At 42.8% G+C, this 19,522-nt stretch overlaps 1 long non-coding RNA gene across 1 annotated transcript in view; it reads left to right on the top strand.

Moving 5' to 3' along the window:
- The first annotated feature begins 10,282 nt into the window (after window positions 1–10,282).
- Window positions 10,283–19,522, top strand: part of LOC149865915 (uncharacterized) — a 67,179-nt gene continuing 57,939 nt past the window's right edge. The window contains exons 1-3 of the long non-coding RNA XR_016441565.1: window positions 10,283–10,531; window positions 12,423–12,506; window positions 12,669–12,785. This is a non-coding gene — a long non-coding RNA (uncharacterized LOC149865915). The remainder of the gene's footprint in view (window positions 10,532–12,422; window positions 12,507–12,668; window positions 12,786–19,522) is intronic.

Here is a 19,522-nt window from a genome sequence, read left to right as displayed (position 1 = left end):
ATATAGGGAAGGTCTTGCAAAATCAAAGTATTTCTTTAAAGTCCATTCAACTCAACAAACATAACCATGTGAGAGCAATTCATATGAGTTAGGTTGTTAAACACCACTACAAAGTCAATGCTAAAAGGGAAGCAAAACAAGTCTGGCTCTTTTCAGCTTTGATAGAAACAGCCACTACTGCAACCAGTTCTCAACTAAGTCGTTTCTCTCCCACAAATAAAACTACATAAGGAAACTTGCCCTTGTGATCATTCATTATCCATTTCATTAGGCAATGCTTTTAAGATATCACACATTTAAAGAATAATACATAAAATCAACATGATGAAAAGAGTAAGACTCATGAAAATTTTTCTGTGCAATATTTTCATGAGCAATGAACACATCAGATTACTAATTCGCAGCTGATAATATTTGAATGAATTTTAATGGATACAATAGTTACAGTGATTTTTCCTTAAGGAGACAGTGCTTCAAAAGTACCCGGCATCAGAAAATGGACATCACCTGAGGACCATTGTTTTCAAATTATCTGCAAGAACCAATTCTTGGTGTGTAAATAAATGGGAAATTACCACTGAAGGCAAAATTCTCCCCTCTTATCAGCACCAGATATGTTTTATATTGCTTGTGAGGAATGCACATGAGGCCAAAATAAAGTTCTTTATACAGAATATGTAACTGAGACCTGAATTATATGAGAATGGATGGTTGAGCCAGTGGCTAAGCAAACAATCTGGTGACTGCATCAATAATCATTGCTTGTGAACCTCATCATTTTATAATTTGTCATTGCCTTTGTTTCTCTAAGGCGGTGGTTCTCAAGCTTTTCTTCTGTGAACCACTTGAAAATTGCTGAGGGTCTCAGCGGACCACTTAATCTCCATTGTCAATAAAAATAAATCAAGTGCAGGGCCAAATACAGATATTCTCGATTGTTCTGCAACCTTTCTGCAGACCACCTGAATGGAGCTTGCGGACCAGTGGTGGTCTGCGGACCAGTTTGAGAACCTCTGCTCGAAGGTATTATTCATTAGTATTTGAAATGCTGGATTAGAAGGTGCCACATACCACAGAGGTGCCATATTCCACATGCAAAGAGTACTATTTCAAGAAATAGTGATCCAAAGTGGGTCAAAGGGAGTTTTGCACCAATACTAATAGAAAGAAAAACACAGAGGACCCATGCAACAACACTTTTGCATGGCAGCAGTGTGAATCTCAATGAATCCTACCTGCACAAGAAAAGATTAGAAAGATGAAGGAGGCTACAGGATCAGAAGGCAGGGCCTGAGGCCCAATCCCACCTGCAAAAGTGTTGAATGAATGTTGATTTCACCGAGAATTGGTGAAGCTCATTTCAGGCACTGGCAGGACTTGTCCTTAGGCAGACAAAACATTTAGGCTGTTACTTAGCATCTAAAAAGCGTTCTGTCATAAAGCTACCTGTTTCAGATGGATCAACCACTTGACTGGTTCCTCAGTAAGGAATCAATTTAAAGGAAGAACAAGGGCACATTCTTTGTGGCAAGTGAATGGATCTTTAATGGATTGAGATGCTCATTTGCTCAAGCGCTGATGTGGTAAGTGAATAACATTGCCCACACTAATACAAATATGTTAATGTCATTGTCTCATTGTTTTATATCTGAAAGGGAGAAATAAGGAGAGGGAATTTTTATTTATTAAAATTCAACAAATCTATTTACTAGCTATCTCTGTGAAAAAAACAGCTCCTAATTTCAGATGGTGTGAGGACTGGAAGAGCGGGAGAGACACCTTTAGGATGGCTAACAGAAGAAAGCCCTTTTCTGTGTGAGTCACAGGGAACTGTTATTTTAAACTTTCCCATAGCAAATGATCAAACCATTTGTCCTGTGACAGCAAGGCATTGTTTAAACGGGAAGCCTAAGCATATTTAAGCCAGAGGCTCTTGTCTGTTCCAGTAATAGTACCTGACCAAACTGGTTATTTAAGGCTGTTTCTTATGTCATTCTTTGTACGGAAGGAGCCAAAACAGCAAATGCATCTTTTGATGGTTTACTGACAGCTTAGGTTCATGACACACCACAGTGATGCAAGGGACTGTCAATGTAGCCTTTAGTTACACACAAACCCAGGGGTGGGCAAAATGTGGCCTGTGGGCTGGATGCAGCCTTCCAGGCCATTCTGTCCAGCCTGTGAGGCCACTAAAAAAATTTAGAAAATTTATATTTATCTGCTCCTGGCTGCCTGTCATGCAGTTCTTGATGGCTTGCCAACACGCAGTAAGCGGCCCTCCACCCAAAATAATTGCCCACCCCTGCGCTAACCCCACTGACTTCAGCCTCAGCGTGAACAGCTTTGCCATCAAGGACCTCTATTCTTGTTTCCTGTCCATTTAGCAACACTAAATATCACACTAAATTATGGGATTTTTTTTAACTTGCATTGGAACAGACAACAACCAAGTCACTCCAGGGGTTCTAGGCACCTAGCCATTTATTGTACAAACAAAAATTAAATAAAATGGTGGACAGCTGTTCTCCAGCCCCCACAACTCTAAAGACAATCAACTCAGCCCTCCACTTCTTTGCAGCCTACTCTCATCTGCAGACCCTGAAAACAGATGCACCCGGCAGTATTCCCTGAAAATTGATAAATTAGAACTAATTAAAATTATAGGAAGTTTGCCCCAAACCTAAGGCACTTTAGGTAGGATAGAGCTTATGTTGTTGGTGCTTCCTCCAGAATGCTTCTCAGAGTTTAGGCAAAGTGCATAGCAGAGGAGAACAGACTTTGCTTTCCATATCCTGAAGAGTGCAGAAGGGGTGCCTTCCTTTGCAATTTCTAGTTTCCTTTCTCTGTCTCAGGATGCTGTTTTTCTCCCATCTTCCCTGGAAACTTCAATCTCTTCAACTAATGATGTTATATCTCCACTGATATCTCTAGGCCCTCTCAATTTTTTCTTTGTTCCCTCTTTCTAATTCCTATGCAACAATCCCTCCCATATCTTCCCAGCTACACCCATAATTTTTCCTTCATAGAATCATAGCAAATTAGGGTTGGAAAGGACCTCAGGAGGTCATCTAGTCCAACCCTCTGCTCAAAGCAGGACCGTCCCCAACTAGACCATTCCAGCCAAAGCTTTGTTTAGCTGGGTCTAAAAAATCTCCAAGGATGAAGCTTCCACCACCTCTCTGGGTAACTTATTCCAGTGTTTTATTACCATTCTTGTGACAAAATTCTTCCTAATATTTAACTTAAACTTCCCTTGCTGCAACTTGGGACCATTGCTCCTTGTTCTGTCATCTGCCATCACTGAGAATAGTCTAGCTCCATCCTTTTTCTAAATCCCTCTTCAGGTAGTTGAAGGCTGCTATTAAATTCCATCCCAATCTTCTCTTTTCTAGACTAAATAACCCCAGTTCTCTCAGTCTGTTCTCATAAGTCATGTGTCCCAGTCCCCTCACCAGTTTTGTTGCCCTCTACTGGACTCTCTCCAATTTGTCCACATCCTTTCTGTAGTGGGGGGCCCAAAACTGAACACAGCACTGGTGAGGATGTGGCCTCTCCAGTGCTGAATAAATAATCACTTCCCTTGGCATACTGGCAGTAAACATAACAATGCAGCCCAGTGTGCCATTAGCCTTCTTGGCAACAAGGACACATTATTGGCTCATATTTAGTTTACTGTTCACTGTAACCCCCAGGTCCTTTATTCCAGAGCTGCTGCCCAGCCAGTCAGCCCGCTGCCTGTATTGGTGCATGGGATTGTTCCATCCTAAGGGGAATATTTTGCATTTGTCCTTGTTGAACCTCATAAGATTCCTTTTGGCTCACTTGTCCAATTTTTATAGATCATTCTGAATCTTAGCCTGACCCCGCAATGTATCTGCTATACCCCCTAGCTTTGGTGTCATCTGCAAACTAGCTGAGGGTGCACTTTAAGCCATATTCCAGGTTGTTGATGAAGACATTGAACAAAACCAGTCTCAGGATTGACCCCTGGGGCACTCCACTTGATACCAGCTGCCAACTAGACATTGACCCATTTTTACTACTCTCTGAGCCCAATGCTGCAGCCACTTTTCTATTCACCTTACAGTCCATTCATCCAGCCCATACTTCCTTGACTTGCCTGAGAGAATGTTGTGGGCAACCATATCAAAAACCTTGCTAAAATCAAGGTACACCACATCCACCAGTCTGCCCACATCCACAGAACCAGCCACCTCCTCATAGAAGGCAACCAGTTTGGTCAGGTTCCTATATCTTCATATGAATACCCATCAATTCCCTCCCTGTGAACCCCAATTTCTTCCTGTCTTCAGCTGTAAACTTCACTGTACTTCCCTCCCCTTCCCATTACAAGATCCTTAATAAACACTATCCTATTTGGTATTCTTGCTGGTGCTTTCTACCTCTTCATTCTCCTGGCTTCTCCCCTGATGACTCTAAGAGGTTGAAGATATAACACTGAAGTCTCCTTCATGATCACTTCCTCATTGCTTTCCTGCAGTAGTCCTTGATGATGTGGAAGACAAGATCCCAGACAGACCCAAAAGTAAAACCATGGGAGTGGGGCTTGGATTGAGCCAGTGGGTATAGCATACCAGCATCTCTCAGAAATTGTTATCTTGTTCTCCAAAATTTCAACTTTCATCAAAAAGAATATAGACAAGAAGGTCACATCCAGAAAGGACTTTGGTGCTTTAAATTGTGCTTTGGTTAGAAATCAGTCACTTAAGACTGATACTGCAATACTGAAAATCCTTACTGAACTGCTGCCTTAAACTTCAGGAGCCTAAACTTTGTAGGTACCTCAGTTTCTGAGCTTAACTTTCCCAGATGTCTAAATATATGCTTCTCCAGATGCCCTGAGTATTCTCTATCTTGACACTGCAGCTCAGTGCTTAGCTCATGCCTAAGCCCAATTAGGACCCAAAATTAGGGATTTCTAGATCTCTTAGTCTGATATAAGTTCATAGATCATGCTCATCCATTTAGCCCTCCACAAAATGCAGTGGTTGATTCTACTCTTTTAAGATGCTGGAGGAAGCAGAAGTGGTGCCTCCTGTTGTACAAAATTCTAGGGGTTGGAGCATCTGGCAGGATGAAGAAAAACTTGAGTTCATTTTCTTCTGCTTGGAGGATGTCTAAGCCTCCAGGCTACGAGCTGCGCTGGAGTTAGATGTCAGGGGATACTCTGCAGCACTCCAGTTGAAGATGATTTGCTGTACAGAAAAGAAAACATATTTTTCACTTGAGCAGAAGAGGGAACATGACTCTCTTACCCAGACTCTCACTCCTATCCTTAGTGTTTGCCATATTCTAGGTCTAGGTAGATCCCCACTCAACATAGCGATGTTATGGATCCTCTTCTGAGGCACCTAACTCTCCCCATGCATTGCACAGGCACTGAACACTGTGTTTTAGATTCTGCTCCAGCAGCCAGGCACTTAACATTGGAATGGCAATACCCATTTTGATGGAGGTAGACCTGGGTCTCCAAAGGCACTTCTACATAGCTTTCCTCTGGATCCTGTCAGGGAAAATTTTCACTTGACTGCTGACAATACAGGAGTTGAACTGGCTGTAATGAGCATGCGCCATAGTAACAGGCCTAGCATGTGTGACCTGCAGACCTGTCACTCAAGCTTGACCTACTTTTTGTTCCACGCAGACTCAGTTGAAACAGAGAGCCTGCTGCAGCGCATGCTCATTGGTTCCATGGCATGAGATAATTCTTCTAGAGAATTCTGTCCGCCAAGCAACCTGATTGGTCACAGGGCTGCTTTAAAAAAGGTTAGTGAGCCCCTCCCGGGGGAGAGATCCGTTTGAACTGAGGACAGAAGCTGGTCTCAGGATCTGTCTCTCAGTAAGTCTTCTCAGCCTGTCGGCTTTCTCCAGTGGGGACTCTGGCTTTTTTGCTGTGTCTTCACTCTCGATTACACTGTTCATTCGTTGTATCGATTCTCCGGTTTATGAACTGTTTTGATTTCGACTTCGGCTTATGACTGTTCCTGCTATCTCCGGCTTCCTACTTACCTGGCGCTAACTGACATTGGCCTCATTTCTTGACCACGATCCGGCCCGATTCTGCATACCTTGATCCTGCTGTCGTTACATCACATTCCGGTTTTCGACTTTGGCTATCCTTACGATTACTCCGATCATCCAACTGGCACCACATCTCACTATCCTCTACGGATTACAGTTTTGTTGTTTTGTGTGTTCATCCATCCCTTTTATGAGCTGTTGACCAGCCCTGAGACTTAACCAACAGGCAGCCGCACCTATCCCGGGCTTCAGCACCAGGGGTAGAATGCAAGGGCTTGTTGGGGAACCTCGTGGGCCAACAGACCCCCATATTGTTGTTCGTTTGTGTTATCGCACCGCTGTAACTGAAGAATTACCGTGTCTGTGCCTCACTAAGCGCAAGTCAATAAACCATCTTGTTATTTTGAAACCACACGCCTCAGTGCCACTCAAAACTCTGCCGCCGCTAATCCCAACCTGTTCGTTCGAGTCTCCAATTACCACCCCGTTCCACCGTGACCCCTGGGACCCTTCACAGGGAGGGTATCCCAACAGATCCCAAGTCTGTCACTGAAAAAATAAGACCTGTGCATTCAGGCCCACTTGGACACCCTAGAAACTAGCAATTAGGCACAGCAGACAGCTCATAGCCCTTGGTGCAGGTCTCTGAGCCATTTTTCAGGTTTTCTGTCTTAGGAGACCTTGAGAGTGGCACTGATTAGTGCCTTCAGGTCCTCTCCAAGACAGATGGGGCTCCTTCTAAGCTCCTAAGCGTCTATCAAATTGTACCTGAGTGGGAGCTAACAGAAGGGGTTTATTTCATTGGAGTGGAACTGGGGATGGGAGGGAAATGAAGTGCTGTCTTTTGTTTTTTAAAGGAGCAAGAAGCAGTGTCCCTTGTTCTACAATAGGCCTTGCTGCTACAGTGATGAAGAAATTCTGAACAATTCTGAGTGGAACCCATAAAGAGATGTCTGGTGAGCTCTCAGAGCACTGGTACAACAGCAAGGTGCAAACTACTCCATTCATTTCAGTGATGTGTTAATTCAGATGCCTGGTGAAGGCTGATTGATACCAGTGTTAACTAGTTCATTCTTTATTCTGCACAATTTGATGTGCTCCAATACTAGCAGTTTTTTCCCCCACCCCTCCACTCCCACCCAGTCAAGGACAGAAGAGTAATCCATAGGTATATCAAAGTCTCAGGAAGGACAGGTTGCAGTCAAGTAACCCAGTAGAGATGAGGGAACATGCACAGTCTTGTATTGAATGCCTATACAGTCTATAGTGGAAGGCATCTCATTTTGATGCAGCTTAGTGTATGGCCAGTTCTTAGCTCTTACCTTTTTACCCTGCCTTTCCCATTCCCATTTGACTCTTGCCTTGAAAAGCAATACCAGTGAGCCCACACTATTAGCCAGCCCCGAATAGATAGGTACAAGGCTGTTTCAGCCACAGATTGGAAAGGGAAGCAATTCTAAGATTGTGTAAGTATTTTGAATGGACAAAGATGGATTTTATTTCATGTGCTTTCCTGAAATATTGTTGAATCTGGATTTTAGCCACACCACAAGCCATTTTAAAATAACCATACAAAAAAGAAAATAAGCGACTTAGAAGATAGCAGAAGTTTAGGAGATGAGACTTTTTTCAATATTTGACCTTTGTGTCACATATTTTGTGCTTAGTACAGTGGATACTATAATAAACCCTCCAAGGTCAAGTTTGAAACCAAGAATAATGGATGAACTTGTTTTTGTCAAGGCCAATTTGTGGCAACAGCAGTTCTATCAGCAGGGAGTAGTAACCATGGCAGAAGATTGTCGAAGTGCCAGTAAGCCTCCAGTAAGCCTGTTATCAAATGAGATATTATTATACTTGCAATGCAGTCATTCTGTTTTTGTGTTAATGTATTTTATCATAGAGATAGGCAGAAATAATCTCTGATGGAAATAAAGAGAAAGATGTTACTTGTTTTTTATTAATTACCTTTCGAATAAATCATATATGGCTACTATACTACTTATGGTTTTAAAATGCACAAATTACATACACTAACTCTCATTCATATCCTCAGTGATTATAAGTGTGCAGTGAAATCCTTCACATCTGGCATGGACCTCAATTTGAATGCCACTAAATGTATCATATAAAAGTAATGATAAAATATTGGACATAACATTGATTTTGAAGACTGGAAAAAGTTAAAATAGAATGTGGGGGTAAAAGGGACAGATGGAAATGTGGAATTGGGAAACAGAGAAAAAGAGCTGTTGTCCACATGGGTCATTGTCAAAAAACTCAGGGTAAGAAAAAGAATGGAGAAATGAAGTGACATAAAAGTAAGACCAGTAGATGAAACACAACTTCTGTGGTCACCAAGGCCACACTTATTTGCTACCCACACAAAGTTCATTGAAGGATCACAGCCTAAGTCTCATTCTTGGGATTGCTCAAGAAGACAGAAATATTTTATTTCTTGGCATTTTCCCTTTGGCAAGTGACTTTTTGCATAGTACATTTGAAAACTACCACACAACAGGGAACGGATGCAGCAACTATGTGTGAAAAGCAGTGAGTGACACGTATCTCATGCACCCACCTTTCTCTGGACTTCACATATCAGAATATGGGAGGTCTAGGGTACATGTAATCCAGGTAAGGGGGATTTATCCTTTTATCTTGCCATGAATTCTGCCTTAATTTCTTCAAAATATCTGGCTTATATAGAAACCTGTAATTAATATGTTGGTGATTGTATATACAAAGTCAACAGTTTACTCATCTTGCATGACATTTGCCAAAGTTGGACACAAGGAGGATCAAGGCAGGTTTCCTCTGTCTTCTGAATCTTCAGGGTTGTCTGTTTGTAATAAAGGGCCATTTACAGCAGAGGCACTGAAATGCTTTCTCTGCTTAATAGTGTAAACTCAGATCATTCAATAGAGCTTTTCAGTTAAATAAAAACCTCTAGCAAGCCAAACAGCTGTTTTAGGGTCTCTTCTCCTACTTAATGAGGCAAATTATTTGCCCAAATTAGGTTCCAATTCAAACTTAATGTAACATAAATAAAAGTGGTGTAACAAAAGGAAACCATTTTTCTTCTCCCTCCTCCATCTAATTATTACTTATGGTTGTCATTGAAGCCTTTTATTTGGATAACCTACCTTTCTATAAAGATTGTTTCTGTCTCCATCAGATGCAGACATTCACTATATCTAAAATGTACAACTCTTTTGTGGATATTTAATTTACTACCACTACACTAAACACTTAAGCTTCCAGCATTACATTCTGCAGCTAAATTGAAGGTCCAGTCCTAGATTTCAAAGTCAGTAATTTAGTTACTGGAGTGCTTTAAAAAGAACTGGAGGACATATAAGCTTAACATTCTCAAATAATCAGAAGAAAAGATAAGCAGTGTTTTACACTATTTTACATTACATTGCCATGGTGCGTTAGCATTTACAAGTAAGAACTGTAGCATGAATTTTTTTCACTTAATAGCAATTAATAACAAAAAGGATGGACATTCAATTATCTCTTCTCCTCCCATTTAACAGACATAGGGGATTCAGAGAGATTTACCTAAGGTAAATTGTTCGCAGCGCATTATCCCACCAGAACCCACACCCACCACAGCAGTTTCAAAGGACAGGATTGGAAGATTGCAAACTGCCCAGTTCATGGAAGTCACCTGAGCTCATGTGGTCTAAGGGGGGAAAAAAAAAAAGAGTAGATTAATTTAAGTTAGGCAAAAGTAAGATAAAATGTGGACAGAAGGAAAATGCCATAGTTGAATCAAGAAAAAGTTAAGGTAGATGTGGACCTTGTAGAATAACTAAATAAGAGATAAACATCATAAACCACAGATGATGAGGGTTCACCAAAGCCTATGCCATATGGCTCTGATTCGGTTACTCTCTAAGGTGTATATCTACACTGCTTTCTGCTTAACTTCAGACCAACATGGCTAACTACCTGTTTCAGACTGATTCATTCAGCCAGAAAAAAACACCCACCAACTCTTAGAAAATACCCAAATTTTGAGCATTAAATTAGTCCAAATTCCTCGTACATTCATTTAAATTTAGAAAGGGGATGGAGAAACAGGCACACAAGATGATAACACTAGGGTGTCTAATGAGTAGCAGTAACAGGTCTGCCCAGTGACCCTGTAATGCTTGGACAGGGCGCCAAAGGCAATCAAATGATGTTTTGTTTGTTTTTTGCCATGCAGTGTTCATGCTCTACCTACAGTGGCAAACAAGAAGGGTGGCAGTAAGTCAAAACCTCTGGATTCTTCCTGGAACCTTAACTTGAAAAACACAGCTGAAATACCACGGAGGACAGCTTCACTCCTGCATATAGGGAGTGAGAAATATAATGAGAAGAGATTCACAGGATTGTCTGGGATACAGAGAGCAAGGAATGTTGGGTATAACATCTGGCTAAATATTGGAAGAAAAGTCATTATAAGTCTTAAGAATTTACCAAGGAATATTTAAGGGTACGTTCCATGTTTTAGTGCCTCTAAAATTGTCTGCCTTCATTCTCCCTTATGCAGAAGAACATTGACCCATATACATATTGAAAAAAAAAAATCACACAATATAATCTATGTGATGTATTTATTGGAAAGTGTCCCAGTCACTCAGGCACCAACATCTGCATTTCCAGAACAGCCAACTCTGGCATGTTTGGAAATCTAAAGGTTTCTCTCTAGGTTTCTCTCTGAAGGAGTCTGCTGCGAGAATGAAAGCATTGCCAATTGTTACGGATATAAAAAAGGATTTTTCTCCAGAAAAGAAAAGAACCAATTTATGGGCATGAAAAAGAAGAGTGAAAAGACAGACCCTTCCTCTCCGTACCATAATTTGGCTGTACAGGAGTGGATAACTCCAGGGTGGGAAAGTAACCAGTGCATCCAGTTGTTGTTCCCCAGTGCCTTGGCACTCCCCAATCTGTTGCAAAGCAGCCCTGTGGCAGCTCAGTCCTTCCTTGCTGAACAAGTGCAACAGGTGTTAGAAGATAAACATACTACTTCACTAGCCCTCCAGGCTTTATGGCTTCTGTGGACATAGAGGATTTACATTCCTGTGTGGCTAATACCTCCATGGAGCAACAGGAGAGATATTACTGCAAGTTGGCTCAAACGCCTGAAGCCTTTGTGGAGAACTGCCTTTTATAATAATTCAGATCTCTTCCCACACCCTATCTTTATCCTTACTGACAAACTCATTACTATGCAGTGCTAAGTCCTTCTTCTTCTTCCTCTTCTACTACTACTAGTCTTACTAATCTTATTACCTTTACCATTGGTGGACAGAGTTGTCCAAAGACCCCTATTAGAACGAAAGGCTCAATGAGCAAAGCACTACACCCACACAGTGCAGTGAGGTAGACAGTCTTAGATCCTGCCCCAGATCCATTTTGTTGTAATTATGATTTATATTATTAATATTATAATAGCAACTGGATGCCTATCTACAGAAACTAGGGCGCTATCATGCTTGATATTGCATAAATATGTAGGAGGAGAACATTCTTCCCTTGAAGATCCTATAATCTAAAACCTTAGTTCAGCAAAATCCTTAAGAATCAATCAAACTTTAAGCCTAACTGTGATTAGTGCAATTGCCTTCCATAGTATTGTTCACATTCTTAAGCATTTTTGCTGAATCCAGGCCTAATTAAAAGATAAGGGAAAACAGGCGAGTTTGATAACTGACAATATGGAGGGAAGCAAGAATGTGTGGGCAACTGTAAATATCACACAAGTAGAAATTTGAGGTTTTTGTAGAAAGATATGTTGCAGTCAGTCTGCCCAGGACTTGCTAATCCTCTTGGATATTCACCTGCCACACCTTTGAAGTTAAAGAAAATCCAAAAGGACAGAGTAAATATTGGGAGATAAACTGTTGTTTCTCACTGCAAAAGATCTGGCCATCTGGCCCCTTCATAGGGCTCCTCTATCCTTGCACCCTGCCCTTACCACACCAGACATTCCAAGGTATGATGCCTTAATTGCAGCCTATGCTCAGTGCACCAACGCAACCTTATGAGTTAGTACAAATTGTATGATGCCTGTATCATGAACTGTTCTCAGCACTTGGGCTTACACCTTTACAGCTACCCCTTTAAGTCCATCCTTAGACTCACTTGCCTTTGGGATCTCAGGTGAATACCTTCTCTGAACACACTTGTAATTATCTTTCCCAGCCTGTGTTCAATTAAGCACCAAAATTTCAGTCCTGTTTTGTCTTAATTCACAGGGAACCAAAGCAAGTCTAACTCTGTCCCCTGGCTTAGCTCCATATTCTGCCTCTGTGGCAGGGAAGAACCCTGCTTCCTCAGAGCAGATACCCTTAGCCAGCCCTTGTCTTCTTTTCCCCTTTTAGGTTACAGACACGAAATGCCTCACTCACCTGTCATATTAGCAGCTAGCCTCCTGTGCGATGCTCTCATGCCAGATCTCACCTCAGGTAAATATTGCAGCTGTCTGATTCTCCTTTGCAAGACCCATTGACCCCCAGCTGGGGTCAGGTAGTTGCTGCACCTCTATGCAGCTGCACAAGCTCCTGTTCCTGCTGGCCTCCCATCTCTGGGAAAACAACCCACCTGACCCTGGGCTTTTCTACTTCTAGGACAGCTGCTGGAGCCCATCTGGTCATCTTCCTGCCAGCCAGCTCTTCCTGCCAGCCCTGGTGAGACTCAATAAAGGCAGTTTTTGTCATCACTCACTTTATTGACTCCTTCCCCATGTAAGTAAAACATTCTTGTTCCTGCTGTTCCTCTGTCTTCTGGCCAGTTGTGGCAGGGCATGACTGCTGCTCTGTCACAGTACAGTTTTATAGCCTTGTAAAGGGAAAAGTATGATTCATTCAAATATAAAATTCCATAATAAGCCATATCCCTTCTCCCAGCTCTTTTTAAACATTTCTTTTCTCTGTACCTCATCAAAATGTGGTACTAGGCTTGCTGCCTATTATTTTTTCTATGACACCCAGGTAGAATAGTAAGTATCTGGAAAACTGTAGACATGTCTCCACGAGACGTTTACAGTGGAGTAGACTAATTAACTCCACCATAAATGTCTTGGCATCTACATGTGCAAGGCTATTAGATTGAAGTAAATTATTAAACTCTGCAGCAGGGTAGTACTTGTAACTACAAATACTATCCTGCTTCTGAGTTTTTTACTCCACAGTAGCACACATGTAGATACTGACCCGGCTGGCTGGGGCACAAGGGTGCTTCAATGAGGGGGCTGCCTGCTTACTAACCCTGTACTGAAGTACCCTCATTCCCCAGTGAGTCCCTCTGCAGCACACTGAGTTGGGGCAGAGCACACTGACCCCTGGGGCCCTCTGCCGCCTGGGGCTGCTCCAAACCAGTTAAAGTGTTGTGATCCCAGGTGCACATGTAAACGCAGTGCCTGGGATCAATAAACTCTGGTGCAATAAGCACCGGAGTTTATTGCATGGCATTAATATGCACGCGCAGATGCATCCTTTAAGGTAAAAATTTAAAGGGCCTCTAGGGTTAGGCAGCATCTGAATTACATTTATGTGCTAATATTGGAATTAGGCACATAATTGAACAGAAGATGACGGGGTGTCCCTCCTGGGGTTGGGGAGAGGGGTGGTTGGAGGGCGGCAAAAAATAGCCTAGTGCCAGGGAGGGGGTAGGAAAAGTGCAGTCCCAGGGGTGGGGTTAGTGACTGAGCTTTCCCAGCCCTGGGCCTATGCTGGGAACTATACAGAGGTTCAGTTAGATCCATCTACCTTGGAGATGCACTTAATTTAGATCAAGATGGCCATTTTTAGACTGATCTAACAGTCCTGAACTTCTGCACAGTTCACATGTAGATCTACCTAACTAGTGGATAAATCTTTTTCTGGTTCTGGCCTTAAGTTTCTTTTTGGATCTAGCTCTCATTCCTTATCTTCACGGCCGTCACTGACCCAGGGCTAGTATATCTGAAAGATTCCCTAGAGCTCTGGGATAAGAACTATGGTTGACAACCCCATTGCACAGACACAGGACAATTTCTGCCATAAGGTAGTGTATTAATTTGTGCAGGAGATGGTGATTTCCCAGAATTAGTCCAAGACTGAGAGAGAAAATCCCCCAGCAACTGCAAAAACATGATTGTCTGGTTCAAGCATAAGACTTTTTCAACTTTTCCTTCTTTCACATAAACACAGTCTGTGCATTTTAACAAATCTCAGATTGAACAAAATACTGTACAGTCCACATGTCTTGGAGGGAAGATAAAAGAAAACAAACTAGGTATGATGGGACATTAGTTACAAAACTTAATACACTAATGGAAGGTGCTGAGAGGCTGGTGATAAAGGCTGTATGCAAAACAATATAAAACTAAAATGAATAAGGTATTTCCTACTTTTCCAGAAACTTCAAATAAAAAAATCACAGAAAAGGGTGTTTGCGTTGTTAATAAATATTTACAGTACTGTATCTTGCTGCCTGCTGCTAATATGTGACTAGTCTCATTTATATTCAGTCTTTCATTTGCCTGCAGCCACAGCCTGCATGTTAATACAACACACCAAAGGAAAAAAATTGTCTTAGTTCTTTTGCAGTTGTTGCCACCCCATTTCACACCTGAATTTCTCATCCTCCAGGCAGATTTTATCTAAGTATAATGTATTGCGTCAATGCTCAGTTTCTCCTCAAGCCTCTCAAGGATACCATTTATTTTGCCTTTAAATTTTTTTTGGGCAGTCAGCTGAGGAGCATTATAAAGCATGAGCTCTTGGATTTGGTTCTAAGTTCTATAAAGGCCATGCATACTATAAAGCTTATTTTGCATGATTATGTAACACAAGTTTGAACTCTTTCTGTCCCCAGTGGTTTCCTATATTTGGTAATTTTTAATTTATGTGACAAACAGCAAACTCCCCATAGTTATTCTTTTTAAAATTGCCCATTGTGTGGTCATGTTCTGCCCTTCAGATGGGCCTTGGAGGTAAAGGAGTCTGAGGAGCATCTTGTTTGTCGATTAAAATAAGATGCAGCTACTAGGCTGTGCCACATGGTCAAGGCTAAGGGAGTTCAGCACCTTCTTATAAGCCGACTTCAGGTGCCAGGAAAATGTCCTGATAAAAGCTCCTAAAGACTTTAGGATAAAGACTTCAGGTATCTAAAGACATCTATCAAGGTTAGAAGCGAGTGGATGGAAGTTAACGATCAACATTTTGGACTCTGGCACCTACACAGGCAGTTAGGCAACATGTTGTTTCTACAAACCTAGTACATTTGTAGAACTGGCCCCTGTTTAGGCACCCATCACTAAGTTGCATAGACCCCTGGCTTAGACCTTAAATTCTGATGTGATTCTTAAACTAGACTTTCCCCAGTTACTTCTCCTCTGAGCCCAATTTAGTAGGCCTTTTCAGCATTCCCCTAAGCCACACAGATGGCAATAAGATTTTGTACCCAGTGGTAACCTCCAGTATAATCAGCAGGGATCTGGGTTTTCTGTTTGCCATGGAAAAATCTGGTAAACTGCTGGCAGAGGAGCTAGGGGGAACAGGAGGAGGGTGGTCAGGCAGGGTGTGCCACACGCATGCACACACACACACATGTGCATGGCCACCAGTCAGCCTGGAGAACAGCTCCTACAGGTAAATGAGGGAATTGAGGCCCCCATAGTGAGGGCTGGAGGGAGGGAGAGAGTTGGGCAGGGCTGGGTCTGGGGCAGTTGCCCAGCTTGGGCAATGGTTGGGGCATGGGGCTGGAATGTGTGGCTGCAGGGCCCAGACAGGGAGTGGGATGGAGCCACAGGCAGCTTGTTGTGGTGGGGAGGAGGAGCTGGCTCCCCGCTGCTGTGCACACACCCAGAAGGATATGGGGGGCATATGTCCCCTAGATTTGTGTGCAAAGCCGGCATGGGTGAGGGCTACCCACTGTGGGCTCAGGCTGCTTTCCCCCAGGGCCTGTGCAACCCAGCAGGTGGGACCTGGCGTGAAGTGTCCCTATCCCACCCGGCAGCAGTGGGAGGCATAAGTCCATGCCACCACCCCTGTTGCTGCCGGGTGATTACGGATCATCTCACCATGGCAGTGCTTCGATCATGGCAGTAGCAGCAAGCTTCCCTGCCCTGTTCTGCTCTGCTGTGCCACGTCTTGTTTGCTGAGCTATACAGGGCCCAGGGGGAGGGCAACAGGGCAGGGAGCCCAAGCCCGCAGAGGGCCACCTGTGGGGGATGGGGAGTTGGGCTTCATGGTCTGCATGCCGCTGCCTCCCATGGGTGGCAGCTAGGGCTCTGGTGCTGCTGTGCAGGGAGTGAGCTGTGGACCCAGGTCCTTGGCCCTGTAGCTCTGGCAATTGGATGCCCCCTTTAGCAGGGCTGGGGGTGAGGAGTGAAGGGCACCAGAAAGGGTGGGGGAGCTGTGGGTGAGGGGCACCAGCAGGGGTGGAGAGCTGTGGGTGGGGAGTGATGGATTTGGGAGTTTTTAATCAGATAATTTACATTTTGATCTGAGAATGTGCGATTTTTATACAGAGAAAACCAGGATCCCTGATAATCAGCCACTGGTCAGAAGCAGCACAACTGCTAATTCAGGGAATTAGTCATCAGAGGTCTATTTAATAGATTCATAGATTTAATAGACATTAGGGCTAGAAGGGACCTCACAAGATCATTGGGTCCATCCCCCTGCCCAAGGGGCAGGGAGTCAACTGGGGTCAAAACATCTCAGCAAGATAAGCATCCAAGATAAGCATGCAATCCTATTAGATGACTGAGTTCATTCTCCTGCTCTCTGACAAATAAGTTTAGGCATGTTTCTTCACACCTGCGCTCCCTAAGAACGAAAAAAAGAAAATTATTTGTTTAAAAAGCCTACATACAATGTACATGCAGTTTTCCTCCAAAATACAGAGAAATCATGTATTATAGACATAAATCACTGTTTAACTTCTTAATTCTGAAAATTTTTCATATACCAGGGTGATAGGCATGGCATAAGTACCTGAACAGAACAGAATGATAGGGTGGCTTCCAGTGTTTTGTTCAGTCCACTTTCAAAATACCCAGATGAGGGTGTTTCTGCGAGTTTTCTGAAAGCTAATTCCCCAACTAAATACATCTTACTGTCAAGAAGCACTTTCTGACATTGTGTCTTTTTTGCTTGGTTATATTCTTCTATACTACTGTAAACAATGCTAAGCCTTTACTGCTGTTTATCTTTCAAATACTGTTTATTAGGGCTGAGTGAAATGGCACCATTCTGTTTCACCTTGAGGTGCCATTTTGACAGAACAGCATTTTGTACCAAATCTCAATTCAAAACAGCTGTTCCGTTTTGCTTCATTGAAACAGTGAGGCTGGACTGACTCCCTGTCCCCGGACGGATATAGCACCAGGGATGGGAAGTCAGCCCAGCGCTTCCATCCCCAGCGCATTGACTTCCATCCCCAGCGCTATGGTTGAAACGTTTCGACTTTTGAAACATTTCAGCTAGCCTCATTTTGCTTTGAGGCTGTTTCAAAGCCCTTTGTTTTATTTTGATTTTGCTGTTTCAACCTTGAAATGAGTTGAATCAGTATTGAAACTAAATAGCTGGCAAAATTTCGCACAGCCCTACTGTTTATTTTTGATGCTGAAAGACATTAGGGCTTGTTACTGTAGCCAAAAATTTCAAACTGATAAAAAGTAATACCTTTTTTTGCACATCACAGAATTATGAAACTCTTTTTGAGGGTGGCAGCCAGTTTCTAACTAGGGATTAAGATGATGTCTTTCTTGGCTGAGGGGGAACAAGCATCTCATCTCTTGTACCTTCCTCTGATGCATCTGTAGGACAAAGGATACTTGATTAGATGTATCTGAACTCTGACCCAGTCTGGCAGTTCCTGTGTTATGAAACAATTTTTCTCATTTGCATATAGGAACCCTTAGTTGGTTGTCTATACTCTGCATCCTGTTTCTTGAATCAACCAGCTGTAGAAACATTTTAGAAAGGCTCTATCCTGAACAAAATTCAACACTGTCAGCTATTACTTACCATGGTTGATTCTCTGCTTATTTATCATTTTCTCTTGCACAAAGTATTGTTTCAGTGTGCTTTTCCTTTGTTCTATCCATTTATTAAATGAAATTAAATACCATACCATAAATTTAATGCAAAATCTTCCAGAAATAAAAGTAGCTGAATCCAAAGGTTCAAGTGTAGGATGGGGACTTGTAGATTCTTTTTTTACCTCTTGCACTAAGACTCTGTGTATGACCTTGATCAAATAACTTAATCCAGAGGTAATCAACCCCTATCCCCTAGGTCAAATCCATCCCATGGAACCATGTTATACAGCCTGTGGGGCTCTCCATAGGTCAAGAAATTTGGCAGTGGAGCAGTGGTGGAAATTAATATTGCCACCCCTCTCCCATTGCCACACAGTTGAATTGGGCTTTGGCTGCCCCATGGGTACCTCCTGGATCTTGGGGGGGGACCAGAGGCAGATTACCGACTTTGGAGGGTCCACTCATGGCCAATCACCAACCCCAGAAGTGCCGGTAGTAAAACTGGAAGTGCTGCTGGTGCTTTTTTTGGTGCCCCCACTCCCTGGCCAGTGCCAATCTCGGGGGGGAGGGGGGGAATGGCCAGCAGTGCCCCCAATCCCTGGCTGGCAATGGCCAATTTCAGGGGGAGCACGGCCCCCCCCCGGCTCCCTCTATGAATTGACTATGGGCTGCCCCTTCCTCTCTTCTCAAAAGTGGCTTGTCTGGACTGTTGCCATATGGCTGGATTGGGTCCAGGAAGCTCCCCTGCATGAAGCCAGATCGGGCTTGGTATGGGTACTCCCCCATAGCTGGATCAGGGCAGGGCTGGGCCATTGCTGCAGGCCAGATTGGGCCCAGGCCACCCTCCCATGCCTGCCCCCTCACCCAGGAGGATTAGGTAATGCTTGGGAAGTGCTACTTATTAATAAAAGCTACAGCAGTACAAGTGGTTTCTTTACTTTTTACATCATTGCTTTAATTGCTGCTACTCATCAATGTTCACATACTTCCTTTTCCTTTTCCTGTGATATCACCCTGTAAAAGCAACAGATTCAGAGCAAGTCTGACCAAAAGTTCAAGGTTTCTGTTTCTTCAATTATTTTTTCTTGATCTTTTAAACCTGTGCATGTGCACTGTGTGTTAATTCATTCTCTCTACCTGTAGCTGCTGTCCAAATGTTTATTTTAAAGTATAAACCAGGAACACATCACATTCCTGAGCTAGTAGGATGGGATGAAGGAAATTCTATATAAAAGGAACAATTACAGGAAGTTGACACAGTCACTAAGATGTCTAGATGAATTAACCCAGAAGAAAGTGGTTTTGATGTGGTGCTGTGTTATACAACACAGCTTGTATATACAAGGAAACAGCTTGTAAGTATATACAAGGAAACAGCTTGTAAGTAAAGATGGATTTAAAGAAAAACACAAAATGAAACAGTAAAAGTGGTAAAGTTGATGTAATTTT

Source organism: Crocodylus siamensis, chromosome 4 (assembly GCF_052110815.1).
Source record: "Crocodylus siamensis isolate JL-2025a chromosome 4, ASM5211081v1, whole genome shotgun sequence".
Classification (NCBI taxonomy): domain Eukaryota; kingdom Metazoa; phylum Chordata; order Crocodylia; family Crocodylidae; genus Crocodylus; species Crocodylus siamensis.
The sequence above is the reverse complement of the archived record's forward strand: the minus strand, read 5'-3'. Positions and strand labels throughout refer to the sequence as shown.